The sequence below is a fragment of the Homalodisca vitripennis genome, chromosome 1, assembly GCF_021130785.1.
Source record: "Homalodisca vitripennis isolate AUS2020 chromosome 1, UT_GWSS_2.1, whole genome shotgun sequence".
Classification (NCBI taxonomy): domain Eukaryota; kingdom Metazoa; phylum Arthropoda; class Insecta; order Hemiptera; family Cicadellidae; genus Homalodisca; species Homalodisca vitripennis.
This window is the reverse complement of record NC_060207.1, coordinates 71,892,536-71,909,253: the sequence shown is the minus strand read 5'-3', so window position 1 is coordinate 71,909,253 and position 16,718 is coordinate 71,892,536. Positions and strand designations below refer to the sequence as shown.

Sequence of the window (16,718 nt, the reverse complement as noted above, 5' to 3'; positions counted from 1 at the left end):
GTTCACTGTTGTGCATCACGTGCAGTAGGCGAGGCGTCTAGGCTCAAGAGGGGGGGGGGGGGGGAAGAGAGTTTCATCAGAGAGGTCAACTGCTACATCATTATAACGCCTCGACCTGATAAGAAAACCGGACTTGCCATCCGGCGATAAGGCCGTTTAGAGGAAGATGGCCTGAAGATATTTGAGCCGTATATCGGAGTCGTTTTCACTCGACCCTGTTAACTGAGGAACATGATTATAGCGCACGAATACCAGTGGCGCATCCTTTTAACAAAGTAATAAACCGACCAGTGGAAGGAACAGAAACGTTTTATAAGAGTGCAACACCCTCACTGGAAATGGGTGAAAACCCGCTTCGCGTGTATACATGCCTCCATATTTTTTATTTTAAAATGTTTAATCATGGATCAAATTGAAGATGTAAAATTTTCTGGTAAACTTACTTTCCTGATTTTCTAAACATTTATTGTGTTTCTCAGCAAAGCCAGCTACACAAGTCACCAAAATTTTTGTAAATAGAAGGTAACAATTATACTGACAGACATTTTGAAAAACTTACAAAAATTTGTACTTTCTTTCCACTAGTATATAACTACTACGTATATAGCTTTATTATTAGAGCGTTAATATACCGGCGCGCAAATGCTTCAACTGGCAAATAGCGCTGATTTTAATGAACCTAGCAAGTGGAAGAATAGTTTTACTCACTTCATTCACATCACATCCCATTCACACATTTCATTCACTCATCCATAAATAAGCGATGAAGAATTTTCAAACTTTCTAACGAACAGTGAATTTGGTTTCGAGAGATTCTCAAATAAGACGAACGTATAAAACTCATACTTACATGGAGCTTGTACGAGCCGTACGCAAGGATTTACTTTCGTTCACAACGAATCGTACATCTAGTGTCATTCATTGTTCACTATTGTAGCTAGTCGGTTCTAAATCTTGATAGTCTAAATAAAATGTTGCAAGATGTGTGGTATATGACACAAAAACATCAATAGTAAACAGCGCTCGTGTCACTTGAACCGTGCTACAAACCGCCTCCAGGTGGATGCAGTTGACGAAGACAAGCCGAGGAGACGCGCAGACGGTTCAGTGTCTATTTACCAGTACCACTGTTCCAGTTCTGTCGTGTGCGTTGTGGACAATAAGAGGGTCTGAGATGAGTCACATCGCTAACCAACATTCTCATCTGTGTTTTAGTCACCGTTTGGATGGTTGTTGGATCTTTCGACATATAGCCTACTATGTAAAGTTGTTCACTTGTATTATTGTTTTATTGAATTTCTTAATAATTATCGGTTATTCATGATGTTAGCATTTAGTGTAGTTAAATTAATTAATAGGTTTAGAAGAGAAACATATTTTAGAAATCTAATTTGTTTTGAAAATCTTTTGTATCCCCCGGGCCTACACAAAAAAGTTTCTAAACTCTCCCGTACACAACTTTTAAAACATGTCAGCCACATTGGGTTTCTTTAAAAATAGATGCGTAATCTGAATAAAGTCACTGTAATGACATTCTGTTTCGACCAAAGTGCTTTGCAAAGATAATAAAACATGGGAAATCTCAAAATAACAATTTATATGCCAATAAATATATAAAAAAATAAATTTAGATGGATTTTTCTTATTGTACATTTATATAGTTACTAAAGTGTCAAAACGACGTAGTTTCTAATTAATTATTTGAAAGTGTTTTGAGTACATTAATGTGCTAATCTTTAGATTCATCGTACCATCAGTGTTGTACAAATTAAGCGTCCAAACTAACAATATCTTTTCTGACTAAACCGCAAAGGATATTTTATTACATAGATGGCTTCGACGATGTCACAAAATCCAACTTTGGGATGGTAAGAAATCATCTCAAACTAGCTGTGAAAAGTCTTTAACCCGTTTAATCTAAAGCAAGGAAGTCAATGCTTCAAGCTTGAAATATGGACATAAATTGAGACAGTTGTTAATATCATAGAAGATCTTAAGGTATTGTAAATGGATATGAATGAATACGGTGTCTTTATAGATAACATTTATAGATATACCTTTCTTGCTGCTATACCAGATGGATGGAGTATAAAATGTCAATCATCAACCAAACAACTTACTCCAGAAGAAACTATTTTGAAGAAGAAAGGTTGTTCAAGATTATTTTGGAAGTTAAATAAACACAGCAAACTATACCTGTAAATAAAGATTATGACAGCAAACTCAAGGGCAGTAGCACATAACAGATACATTATACTGCAACTATTGTGTTGTTTGGACACCTAGAAGTAGAAAAAAACAGAGAGACAATTGCGTTCTGGTACAACCATGTGGGACAAAACTTGTCAGTTTTTTTAAAAAGTACCTAGTACCTGAAATAATTAAGTCAGGAAAACACAGATGGATGCCAATTTGAATCCCGAAATGATTTTTTACGAAGTGAGTTTTAAAACAGTTACAAAATGTTATACATACATATAATCCAAAGAACTCTAAGGATAACTGGTTATCAAATATATTCTATAATGAAGCAGCGTAATAAGATATACGATATTCTAATAATCGTCACATAGCTTAAAGATGCAGGGAATCATTTCACTGTTTACGTTCTGGTTTGAGATTACCTTCCTTATGAAGGTAAATTATAGTAGCGATGTCAAATGGAGTGCAGAGAGGGGGTTTCTATCGAATGTCTTAATTATGTTTAGAAATATTAGTCTTAAAAGTTTAGGAACGTGTTTTGTAGTATTTCGAGTCATGAAAATAGATTAGTTAGTGTGTGAAGAAATCCCTTCAGCTGGATCTGGAGTTTTGAGAATTGGCAATACAATATTATGATTCTGCATGTGGATGTTGAGTTAAGCTTCAGTTCACTTTCGTCTTAGTGCAGCGTCTGGAGATCTGATGCTGTTACAGATTTGATTTCTGAAATCTGGAGTCATGCTCGTCTAAAGAGATCCAGAAAAGTCGGCAACGAAGAAGTTCAAAATTAACTTATTACATAGTTTTGTTATCAGAGACACTTAGAACTCATACACCATATACTGTCAAAAATATAGTTAAAGATGTTATGTCTAATGTAAGCCGAACTCATGTACTCCACTTTACAATGTATTCACAACAAAATGTCATTTCGTTTATGGTTTTTTGCCTAGTTTAGGCCGAGTATATTTAATCTATTTTACATTGAGTATCAACGTTAGTAAATTCTTTCATGTCTTCATATGTAAGTTGCACAACGTATCTTATTTCTTTTATATTTTGTCTGTAAGTAATGCCAGGCTCGTGCGTACTATGGTTATACACGTATACGTTTGGATTCGTCTTTTTCACTTTATTCTGTAAACCACGTTTTGAAGTCTAATCTGGTATGTGTAAAAAAGACTTTTTTCACGCGTTTCATCACTGTGTTAATTTATTTGCACGACGATCGTGCATGCCTTTCCAATCGTTACCGTATGTTGACAAATCGTAAACTTACGTCTGCATTAACTTGACTATTACTGATTCATTGACAGACTGTACATTTATATCTAAACGTCCCATCGTCATGTAAGTGATAAGCAGCTATTGGAATATAGAGCCCTGTATTACTTGACGGCAATTTCTTATCCAATAAGTACACGTTATTTCCTCCAATCAGGCTTTGCCTTGGAGGTTTCATTTTCCAAAAACAACCAACAAAAATCCTGTTCATTGTATTTTTTCTTTTAATTAACTGGTAAGTGTAAACTTGGTCAGCCTGAGCAAATCATTTTTGTTTTGTATATGCTATGTTGTTTTTTTTATATATATATGCTATGTAATGTTTACCTTATTTTCAATTATTGTATTACTGTTGGATTTATTGTAATTATTTGTTGTTATTTGGAAATAAATTTATTATTATTTTATTACTTACATTTACAAAACTGTTTATAATATAATTAAGAGAATACAATACTTGGTTACATAAATCCAGGTATAATAAATTACGTGTCAAACGCTTTATGTAAAGTTAACAATTTATAAACGCTTTTATGTGTGCCGATGTCTGGTTAAGGTTAATAAGTACATAATCAAACTTATCTCCGTTCCATCTGTCAGACGAATTCCAATGGCCATGTTTTTAAGTTTTTAAAGACAGGAAACAGACGAGAGCAACATTGATAATCTGTTGCGTGTACACATGAGACGAGCATGGACCCTACTGTAAATATGTGTGCCTGTTAACAATAAAACAATAAATACGAATTACCGATTATTAACAGAAGACTGAGTTGCGGCGTGGAGCGCGGTGAATGACTTCTTAAACACGGATGTGGCTTTGGGGTTGTGGCAGAGTTGGCTATCTTTCTTTAGAGACGAGAGGAAATTAATTGTTGTGATATATATTTTATCGAGATCAGTCAGCTGCATCTGAGCTAAACTAAGAAGACTTTGTATACTCTCATCACCGGATACATGATGGATACAAATTTAATGGTGACTCTGGATTTCGGTGTGTGTTACACAATAGCGCAAAAACTACTGGACCAATTGTACTGAAATTTGACATGGATCCTGAAGTAGACTTCTCTGTCCTACTTATGTAAATATATTTCCTTTATCGGTACAACGAGACGAACTCAAATATGGAACTGCTTATATATTAGACCAGAATTAGATTACAAGGGCTGGAAAACTGTTTTAACAAAGTAGATTTCTACCTATGTACATAGACCTATGTATATATTTTAGTGATTGGGGCAACAAAAACTCAGCTGTGACGTCGTAAATATAATTGTAACCAGAAATCCTCCTATACGCGCAAACTTGATATAAAAATAGTCACTCATCCTCTTATTGTCTAACTTTGAACACTGAAATAATATGTACCTACTCGTATGCCTACTTCCGTGTAAAACATATAATATGCCATCATCATAATTCCGTCATAAGTGCTGTGATTAAGTAGGTTACACACTCTTTGATTTCAAAAAGTGGGTGCGGAGTTGCGGGTAACAGCTAGTATTTTAAAAATGTGTTATAGGCAGAATGAAATACACGATCAGACAAGACAAATAAATAATTCAAATACAACATAAATCTTTAATTTGAATAAATGGTATATACGATTTAGTTTAGATTCGATAACTCTAAACTATTGCAATTTAATTACTGACAAGTATTGTACTGTACTGACTGTAATGTCTGGTTTCACTCACTGTTTGTTCACAAATACGGCTAAGCTTCCAACTAAACAGCTGATCTGCAACAGTACAAAATAACAGTAGAGACAAGATTTTATCGAGTAAGAAATTACGTCCAGTGTGTCCAAGCCTTATTGCGTAATGTGTTTTTTCGTTCGTCTCATATCGGAATATCTCGGGACGAAATTTACTATTCCGTTTGGCAATCCTTCAACGCTTATTTATGATTGTATGGATTAAAGTAGACCCATCCTTCAGTATCCTGAGATTCGACTCCGCCCGTTAGGTTCGTCTAAATAAAAGTGACTGTTCATTTTAAACTTTTGGTCGCCAGCATATGGCGGCTCTAAAAGTGGAGCCTTTTAGCTATGTGGCTGGAAAGTTGATTACATTTGGGCAGTCAACCTTTTATACCCACTCTATAACATAGTAACATGGGTCGATTACTGTGAGAAACACAATAAATATATTGAAAAACAAGAGGGAATTGTACCCAGAAAGGTCTGTTATGAAAATTTGGTTTATGAATTCTACATAAAACATACGCCTATTATATAAAACATTACGAGTGACCACTTCTTAAAATGTTGATATAAATTCATGAAAATGTACATTACGTATTGAAAATGGTTTGGGATGGACAAGATACATAAAAAACCCCTCCTAACCATATATAATTATATCTCTGAAATCTTTTTCGAAATTTGCTCGTATAAAAATTTGTTTTAAATGTAAAGTTTTCCTGGAAGTGGAAATTAATGTTTCAACGAAATCTGAGAATACCTTTATAAAGGTGCTTTACCTCGCTTGTGTTCGAACATTGAAGCAGAAACAATAAATTACTTATACTAATACTCGCATTTACTTATCCAATCCCGTTCACAAAGTAATACTATTCCCAATTATTATACGAGTATTATACTCTCAGAGCTATTGATTGTTATAATTATAACAAATACTCGAAACTTTGCATGTACCACAATTTAGTACGCCTACTGCTGGTACCCTACATATATGTTGTTCATGGACACGTTTAGTCGCGTATTAGTTTTGTTAATTAGTCTTTACACAGCGATAATAATTGTAATATTCGTATGTTGGCACCACTGATTGGAGGAGGATAGAGAGTAACTGGAGGGGGAGGGTTGGAGCTGTAACAAACCAGATTATTGTGACATTTCATTTTTTCTGAAAAATTTCAAATTGGAAAACTCAACTTATATTATAAATATTTAGTCTAAGAAAATACTTAAAGTTAGACTCAATAATGTTGGATACGTACTAGGTCATTAAAAAAATGTAATTAGGTTTATATTTATTTCGTTTAATTTGATACAAGCGTCCTCACAGATGTATTACAAACAATTATATTCAGCAGACTGACAATCTACTTCATTAATTATTTCATATAAATTGTTTACTGAATGCTTACTGCATCAAAATGCTTTCATAAGGTTCTATGGCCGATTGAGTGGGCGAAGTGTTGTCATTGTTTACAGTAATTCTGAGTATGCCAAGTAAGTTTTTGTTTGGCAAGGTACACACGGCATGTTCACAATATCTTGGCAATCTGCGGGAGAGAGCTGTGCCAAACATTTGTGCAAAAATAGTCGAAGATCAAAAATAGTTTGGAACGGTCGCCAAGAGGTCAGATCCACGGTCTCCATCCACATCCACCCCGTTGTGACAAGGTCGCTGGGTCGGCGAGGGTCTGAGAGTTTGGAGAATGGAGAAATCTCTGTAGTGTATTTATAGACTTGAGAACGTACAGAACAGATTCCCTCCTCAAATTAGATGACAACAACTATGGAACTGTTCAAAGCCCTGCTGAATCTTTTAACTACTGAGAATTTCAAACAGTTGTATTTGAATTAAACTCGTAATAAAATAAAAAAAGCTATTCTATTAGAATTTTAAAAATAACAGTATGTACATACTGTTATGAAATTGCCATAATAGTTCGTAATAAATGTTCTCCCCAAATATCTTAATTTTACGAATTTTAACCTGTATGACAAAGGTTAATGATCACTATAAAACAAACGACCGGTTATTAAAAGAACGAGTCGCGATACTTACGTGGAGCATTTACGAATTCCAGTAAAGTTCTTGTCATTTTATCGCAGCTGACCAAAATAGGTCTAGCCGGGAACTTACAGCACTTATTATACTCAAGTTGTTTAAAGTTATAACCTATAACGAGGACTTGACTATTTTCAACAAGATTTAGGTGCTGTAAACAATTGGATGTGCAATAAAATTACACCAATTATCATTTAATGTTACTAAATGTTTTACACTCTCGAGCACTAAGTTTTTTTATTGCAAATTGTGATTCGAAGAGAATAAATGTAATCAGCGATTTTAGAGTTTTTTTTTAATTAGAGGTTTTTATTTTCGGATCACAGAGTAACCAACACTAAAATGGTCCAATGGCATTTGAGGCAGTGTTGCCCTATCGCTGTTGACCGCTAGCGTTTCCCTGATGTTGCGATGCGTAACACGTAACACTCGTAACAGTGTTCTGGTGCGGGATGCTCTCTGGTCTTTTTTATTTATGTAACATTCCATTTTTTCAAAAAACAATACCAGTGAAATAGCTCTACACTTTCTATTATCTCCACTTGTAATACCGTATCACGAGATATTTGATGTTTTAAAGACAGGTTTTATGTTTACAAAAATAAATGTACGATATCGCTGGGACAGACAGCACAGGGAGTCAAACGAGAGGTCGTGGAGATCGGTTATCATAAGCGTACGTAATACGAGGCCGCGACTTTAACTTCTGTATGTTCTACATGTACTGTGCGATATCGTATTATAGAGAGTTTGGTCTGTCTTTCTTATCACTGCTATCATTTTACCATATCTGTCACGCTGTAGTAGTAATCTAAAATTGTTTCTCGTTGTTGTCATCTATGACTGATATATTTTTGTGTATGTATTTGTGGTTTTATTTTCATTGGAATATTTAATTTTGTACCTAGTTTAAAATTTTATAAATTTGCACAAAGTGCACGCAGGAAGGAGTGTTTGATTGTATGTGGATGCACTTGTTCTATTCCTTTATTTTTTAATTTAATTCACTGTTGTTTACGAGTGTGAAATCTCATAGAAATTAAATTAAAATTAGCCTAATATAAACTAGTGGTATTGTTTGACCATAGTTAGGTTGATTCCTGTAATAAAGCAAGTAAATAAATAAATCTTCCTCTATACTGCTTAGACTACAGTTTTAAGTTTTCATACGGTATGTACTATAATATTTATGTAGTATATGTCCATGTAAACAAATTTATTAAGAGAGTTTTCATAATAAAACATCCAGTACTAAATTCTTGTAGAAATAACAAAATTATATCTACAGATTTTACATACGTGGACCAATAAAAGGATTTTGAATTTGTATTAACATGACAAACGAAATATGATATCGTTTATGATGGCATGATTAAATTATGTGTTTAATTTGTGTAAGAAATAAGATAACAGTATCAGTGGGTTTGGGAGATGTTTATGTACCAACTCAGATTCGCATAAACAATGGTATTACATTATTTTTATATGCAGGCTAAACGGATTGAGACAATGCTGTATAGTTATTTGAAAATCAATGTTCATTTTTGTTTAGCACCAATTCTATTAAAAAAAAGAAACGGAAAGGAAACAAGTGAAACCAACAACCATATTTAAAATAAAATAATGTAGGTAGTGGCATTTGTTTTGAATAACATCAACATTCATTCAACTTACAAAATAAAAATTTATACGACGTAAACTTAGTGTTATGTTCAATAAACTATAACTGACGTCATGCCCAGGATCTGTTATCAGCCGTGAAAATAGGATCTTCTGGGCTGGAGCTCAGCTGATGTTTGTTGTGGGTCAATATTATTGAAAAGACGACTAGGAGTGGGGGTGCTGGCGCATGCGCCGTTGGCCTCCTGCCAAGCTAGCCAGCTGATCTCTAGCCAGGTGCAGAACAGAACGCTCAGTTGATCAGCTGTTGTTGCTTGAATCACAACAGCAACTTCAACCAAGTTTCTTTCCACTAAGTGCCAAATATCTTGCTATTTATAACATAAAGTATCTTTCACCAAGTGCAATTTAGGATCCTACGACCTTTTAAAGGTAAGTCTCATTCATGAAACGTCTTATTTTACGAAGCTCGTTGCTAATTGAAGTAGTTTTCTTTGTTCTTCAAGTTCTTTTGTTTGAACTAGACGTCATAGGGCAATAAAACGATTTCTGCTGTCAAGTTTTATTTGAAAACCGATAAAATTCTAATTTGTGGTGCTTAATTATTTATGAATGTGGCGTAGTTTGTTGCAATGGGAAAAATGTTATTACTGAATAACATTTTCTGTGAATAACGGATTGTTTTGTATATACTCTCTCTCTCTCTAATCAATAATACTTAAATCAAACGAAAAATCGTGTATATATATTTATTTATGTGTATATAGCATATGTATATGTGCTGAACATTAAGAATTGGCTAATGATTTGGTTATTTCGTAGATTTTTTTACAAATGTGTAAATATATATGGGCTCATCAACAGCATAGAGTTTTGTTGATAGAAATAAAAATTAGTATATCTATTATTATTTTAAATTGAAACTAACGAAATAAATAAGTTATTGTTAATCAAATAAGGTGGGTTATAGAATGAATGTTTCTTTGAATTTAATAGATATATAGCCTATTTAGTCCCATCTAGCAATATCCTACACTTTATAAAGTTAGACTTTTGAAATTTTATACACAAGTGTCATTATTATTTTAGCACTGTTATGTTTTGATTAGTGAATATTCTTGAAACTGTTATCACAATGTCGTAACTCAACTCTTAACCATTTTCAGTAGCCTAGGATTACAAATGTATTTTCTATTATTTATAAGGATTGTAGATTTGATGTTGGACTTTTGTCTTGAGATTTCAGTTTGCACCATTACTAAACTTACATATTTTTAACGTAATCTTCTCCAATTGTTATCCGATCAGAGCAAGATGCAATGGATACGTCATAGTACCCTCACAGGGATGTGTTGTGGGGTTGTGTGGGAACATTCTACGGCTATAAATTTCAGACAAGGTTTAGGGACACATTTAAGATTGTGATGAGTTTTTTTGAAAATAAAAAGATATCTGTTATAGGCTTAGAACGCCAATATATGCTACAGGCTTGATGCACATTTTTAAAGTATATCAAAGTATATGTACACAGTTGTATTTGCTTTTACAAAGTGTTTTGAATGTTACGGTACTCAGTATTTACCCGATTGATGATATATGACTGGTCAATTTTTGGCCAATATAGTCCAATTTTCTGTTATAGTTCAATTTGTGTTGGTCTACAAACTATTTCTTATATATTTATATATACATAATATATGCTGGTGTGGAATGTTAGGTGATCTTTTTAATTTAAAATACATTATACATTCAAAGATTAAAAGAATGAATCTGTACTGTTCAAATTCTAAGAATTGAGAAAGGCCTGGTGACAGTGATATCTAGGGGAAGTTCTTTTATTATTCTGATTGCCCTTTTTCTAAAATACAAAGTTTTTGCAAAAGACTCTAACAATGTCCCCAGAAAATGATTGAATATAATATGTGAGTTTCAACACCGCTAAAGTACACCACTGAACAAAAAGGGAGGTTGCCAAGTGAGCTCACCATTCTGAGAATATACAGCTTCTTGGCTATTGGCTGCAGTATAATAAGAGGCCACCACCACAATAGAATCATAGTATATCCTTAAAAACAGTAAACCGTAACTAAATGTTAACTGTTTTGTTTGTTAAATTTTATAGATACACAACATAGATAGTTTTTATATAACGTAATTCGTGTCAACATTTTTGTTTCTACAGTTTAGATAATCATAAAAATGATTGTATCGTGGTGGTGGCATCTTATTATACTGTAGACTAGCTATTTTTTCTGTGTACCTTCCACCTGCTCACAGTGGGAGAGGGTATCATACAGGCTCACTCATAGAACATTCTCTGCAGACATCAGCAGTTCTAGTTGATGTTCTTTATGTGAACAGGGCAGGAACGGTATTAGTTTTTTTTAAACGGAGAGTTTTTTATTGAGTTTGGATACAATGTACCCAGGTTTAGTTAAATTTAGTTTCCAAGAATTTTAAGGTAACTGCGCACGCAATCTATAATTCTTAACAATTTGATTTCAAGATACTCATATTAGTTTTACTTCTGGTTAAGTGTTGTATTATTAGCAAATTGAAAAATATATTTTTGTTTGATACAGAAAAGGAATAGGTTGCAGTATTTATCCTTGTGGAACACTAATGAATTTTGAAAAGTATGGTAGGAATGAGATTGAGTGGTGGTAGTGGTGGTCTTCTATTTCTCATACTTCCCTTTATGTAGATGGGCTTGATTTATGAAGATTTACACAATTGAAGAAATATTCCAGTCTTTTTTTATAAGTTAATAATGTGAACTATTGGTTGTACTATTTTAGTTATGCAGATTTTTACTATGATGTTAATTTTACAATTTCTTGAAGAGTTTTTTGGCTAGAGTGCGGCCAGTTTAACAAGTTGAGATTCATCAATTATCCTACAGTCATAGTTAGGATTTCAAAATGTAACGGGACTCAAAAATTTTGAGTGACCTTGGTTTAGTTGTTTCTGTTATTAACTATTGAAGCTGTATTTGCAACAAAATAATGAAAATTACTTGTATATTTTTGGATTTGTTATGTGAAGAATTCTTTTAAAGCTAATGTTTGAATAATTTAGTTTTACTAGTGCAATTGTTTATTAAGTTCCAGGTTGTCTTAGACAAGTTATTTGAGTGCTCTAGGTGTGTACTCATTTATTTAGCAGTCATACTGTTGAAAATTATATTTTAATTTGTTTAATTTGTCCCAAGGTTTATATCTTAAACAAAATTTTAATTCCAGCAGATTAATTAAATGTTATTTTCATAAATGTTTGAAGAAATTAGAATTCATGTAGTCTTGTAGTTCTAGGAAGTTTTAGAATTATTATGAGATAATCAGAGACATAAGATAAGACTCTTGCCACTCAATTAGGCCTTCATGTTTGTGGCAAAATTATCAATACATGTTTTACAATTTTCATCTATTTAGGTTGGTGTCACCACAATATTGACATTAAAACTAACCACATAACCACATTTTTGTGTTTTATTCATGACCTTTAACAAGCACACTAACAAATCTTCATTTTTTTGTTCTTGTTCCAACATATTATTCCATTATATTAAAATCTGTGGCAATCATTTTATCTTAATCAGTATTAATCTAGTTTTTCAAGAAAAGTGGCAAGGTTCAGTCAATAAGAGGTCCACACAGAGATGAAATAAGAACTTTAAAACAATTTTTATTGTTATTAAGATTTTCACAAATTAGAAGATCTCTTGGCCTAAATGGTTATAAGAAATAAAAAAATATGGCTTATAAGAATGTAAGCTTTAAATGTCTTTTGATTTTTTAACTTTTTGATATACGATACTGTGGTTGATCCTTAAAACTTGATTTTTGAACATTTGAATGACAACAATCTTGAAGACATTATATTCAAATAATATTCAATATCTAAAGTCATTTTGGTAGAATATAATTGGTAACTATTTCAGTTGAAACATTTGATAGATATAAAGCTGCTATAATTGAACTTTTTGATCAAACAGGCTGGCTTTTGTGTTTATCCAAAATATGTATGCTGTATATGTATCCAAAGTATGTGAATAAAACCATCTACTAAATTTGGTTGAAATCAATTTAAATTATTGTAAGCCATGTATATTAGTATGTGCAACTCAAGAAGTTGTTTAAGAACCTTGACGAGTATTTAAACTTTTTATATTTTGAGTGTTTATGGTATTTTTATATTTTAAAAACCTAATACAATAAATAATATGAAGCCTTACATGTATTCCAGACAATTTATTATTACCGTGCACGGTAGGTCACTTGTAACCAATATGAGAATATTAGTAGTATGCACTTCATTAAATCGTGATCATTTATATTTAAAAATATTTATAAATTTTTGTTCTTTTGAGTTAAGAATGAGGATATCAGAGTATGTACAATAGTTACTAGCATGTGAATATAAAATTAATTAAGGATTACATTATCTCAGTTTCCACCAGATCTGTCAAGTAGGCTAATTAACGTACTATTATCACACATTGGTGTATTTTCTTGCAGCCAAGGCCTCTAGTTTATTGTTCAGTAACAGGAACCTACAGGTTACATCAGCCGCTGACCCTATAACCATAATGTTAATGATGTTTGTTTCTATTATGTGGTCACTCATGTATCACCGATATAATTACTCTTAGTGTCTATACCTATATTCTAAATAATATATTTTAATTTATTATTCTACAATAATTGTTTTATTTGGCAATGGTCTTTAGATTCTTGAAATTTTGTTTTTTCTGAGGGTCTTTTGGTTCTTCACTCATAAGTCTCTTGACATCTAGACAATAATTACAATTTTTTGGCATTGGTATCTGGATTTATAAGACATAAAAGATTCTTCTGTTTCAATTGTCTTTGGGGTTTTAACTTAAAACTCTCTTGTTATTATGGGTGAAAGGCCTCTGAATTCTTAGAAGTACCTTGACTTATGTTCTCAGATATATTGACTTTTTGTTCTCAGCAGGTTGAGGGGTTTGCACAGATTTAGAAGTCTACTGACCATAGATGGTGCACTCCAGCTCATGGTTTTATTATTTATTCAAAAGGCTTTTACTGATATTCTAGCATTGGATATAAATTAGCACTAGTACAACTGGTCCTTAACAATATTTAAATACTGAAACTTTGCACTTCTCTTAATTATTAATTTCAGGTGTAAAATATTTAGTTTTTCCCTATCAGATTGCTCTATTCACTATGAACACTGTGCTCAGAATGGCATATTCATACTGCCTTTGTTATACAGAGTGTAATGTTGTACGTATATGGATGATGTTAAGTGAGCAGTTTTGAGTTTCCCCATTTTCACACCAGTTTCTTCTGTTTAACCCTTGTTCTTTTACAATCAGAGAGGGATTCTTAGCACCAAGCAATAAGTCAGCTGAATGTTTGAATGTTTATGACTGGAGGCCTCACACTACGAGAAGTATTGCAGTGAAATCCAGTAATTTGCTAATATCTGTTGAAACAATCATAAATTCACCTATACAATAGCCATAATTCTGGTTTTTGTTCTTTTCAATTGTTCCAAAATGTTGTGTTTAGAATGACTGAAAATACTTACCTCAAACAAAAGATTTAAGTAATAAAACTTAAGTTTATAATGCTTCCGTACTGTAATATAATATTGTTATTTTGATATGATAGGAGACAGAATTATAGTAGGGGGATGAGAAAACAATTTATTAGATATTAAAGTCAGTAATTTGTAATACTTATTATCCATTATATCTTTTGAATTTTCAAAAACATAAGAAAATATTGTTTTTAAAAGCAATTTTGTTGTCACAGAGGATTTGCAATATTGAGTTTGTATTTATTTATAAATACTTTGAATTTCTTCAGCGTGCTTTAAAGAATAATTTTCATAGTTTATGTCTAACAAGACTTAGTCCATATTATGTCTTTAATTTCTAGACTGAATACTGATTTATAATTATGGCTTTTTTATGAGCAATAAAATTTGTCACAAGGTCATCATCATCAAGCTGGTTAACTAATGAAAAGGCAGTTGTATTTATTCATAGCTTAAGAGTGTTATTTATTGATTTCAAACCAGTTTAGCCTTGAAGTGTTCAGTATGCAAAGTCAAAAAGTAATTACACACTTATAAGCTGCCATTGATGCTAATGGTCTTATATGAACACTCTGAACACTTGTACATTAGTTGACATTATACCTTTTACAGCACAACTCAGTTACCTCTTCAGCAGTTTTTTATTGATTATCTTGTACTGATTCAATGTTAATATAACATAATCAGATTCACGTGTGCATTGGCAAGTGTCTCTGTTTTCAAGCTTTTGATAAACTGGATATTCCAGTAGTCCCCACTTTGTAACTAGCACACCTTTAAACTTCGAAATAAATATTTATATTTTGTCAGGATAAAACTTAAATTAATATTTATATTTTGTCAGGATAAAACTTAAATTGAGCATAACATAACCTTTAATATTGACTTTTATTGAGTTTTAAAGGTGAGCTAGTTACAGAACCGGGGATTGAACATTATAAGGTCTACAAATTTTCTTTGCAGTATTAGATTTTTTAAAGTATATACAGAGAGTATACAAGCAATCAAATAGAATAATTTGTAACACCAATTAAAACTTAAATAATTTATTCTAATGTCTTAGAAAAATTTGAATTAACGAAATCGCCTATTTACTAAAGAATTGCACATTATTAATTTTGTAATTTCACTTGAAACAACCATTTAGAATGGTTCTTTATCTATATTTTGGTGTAAATTTTACGCTTATCAGTAGTAAAAAACCATGTAGTAAAAAAAGCGCGAAGCCGAATTTATTGGCCTGCACCATTTCTCGGTATGAATGCCTGAGCCGAGCACAAATCGTGGCGGACTTTGAGTCAGATCTGTTTGACAACTGATTAGATTGGCTTGTGGGGATAGAAGGGTTAAATACCATACTTTATATTTATTACGATTTGTGTCATTTCATAGTTTTATTAATTACTGTATACTTTAATGTTATATCGTCATGTTAGCATATTGACAGAGGATTAATGTTTAGTTCAGATCTGAGGCATGTATAGCTTCAAATATTGTTACTCCAAATGCAGTGCCGCATTTCCCTATAGGCCCACTAGGCCCAGGCCTAGGGCGCAAAATTTTAGGGGGCGCATAAATTTTAAAGTACACAAAAGAAAAAAGTTGCGGCGGCGGTTGGTGTTGGCGCTCGGCGGGGCGGGTGGCCAAGGTCAACTAGGTCCGGGGTGCGACGTTGACTCATTCATTGGTTCATTGCTTTTATTTATTCAAAACACTCCTATATATATATATATATATATATATATATATATATATATATATATATATATATATATACTATTGTAATTATCTTTCATCAAAATTACGTAATTAAGAAATTTACTGGATTTCTACGTCAGTGTAATCAGAGTCCTCTGGGGGGGGGGGGGGGCGCTCTTTGGTCTGTAAGCCTAGGGGCGCCGAATTTGTAAATGCGGCCCTGTCCAAATGCTTTAAATCAACATTTACACTAAAACTTGATATTGAGTTCTGATCATTCATGATGGTTAAAAGTTAGTTTTCATTCATTCACTGCAATTTTGTAACTGTTGATGGTGTTTTATTTTATTTTGATAACATTTAGTGCCTCTGTACATTTTTTACATTAAACATTTCAATATGGGATTTATAAAAGCCTTTTCAGGTTCATCAATGAACGTGTATAGAACAAATTGAACACAATTATAATTACAGTAGTTGACTTTTAATTACTGTACTTTAAGCTTTCTGGGTTTTAAGAGCTTTAAGTTTAAAAACTAGCAATTATCCAAGAATGAC

At 32.6% G+C, this 16,718-nt stretch overlaps 2 protein-coding genes across 3 annotated transcripts in view; one reads left to right on the top strand and one right to left on the bottom strand.

Annotated features, from left to right (window-relative positions):
* LOC124364367 overlaps positions 1 to 16,718 on the bottom strand; it is a 109,108-nt gene that overhangs the window by 74,154 nt on the left and 18,236 nt on the right. The window lies entirely within an intron of this gene.
* Positions 9,147 to 16,718, top strand: part of LOC124364422 (tumor protein p53-inducible nuclear protein 2) — a 46,622-nt gene continuing 39,050 nt past the window's right edge. The window contains exon 1 of one of the 2 annotated variants that reach the window (XM_046819911.1): positions 9,147 to 9,305. The gene's annotated coding sequence lies outside the window, so the exon portion shown is untranslated. The remainder of the gene's footprint in view (positions 9,306 to 16,718) is intronic. The other variant, XM_046819919.1, reaches the window with a different exon arrangement.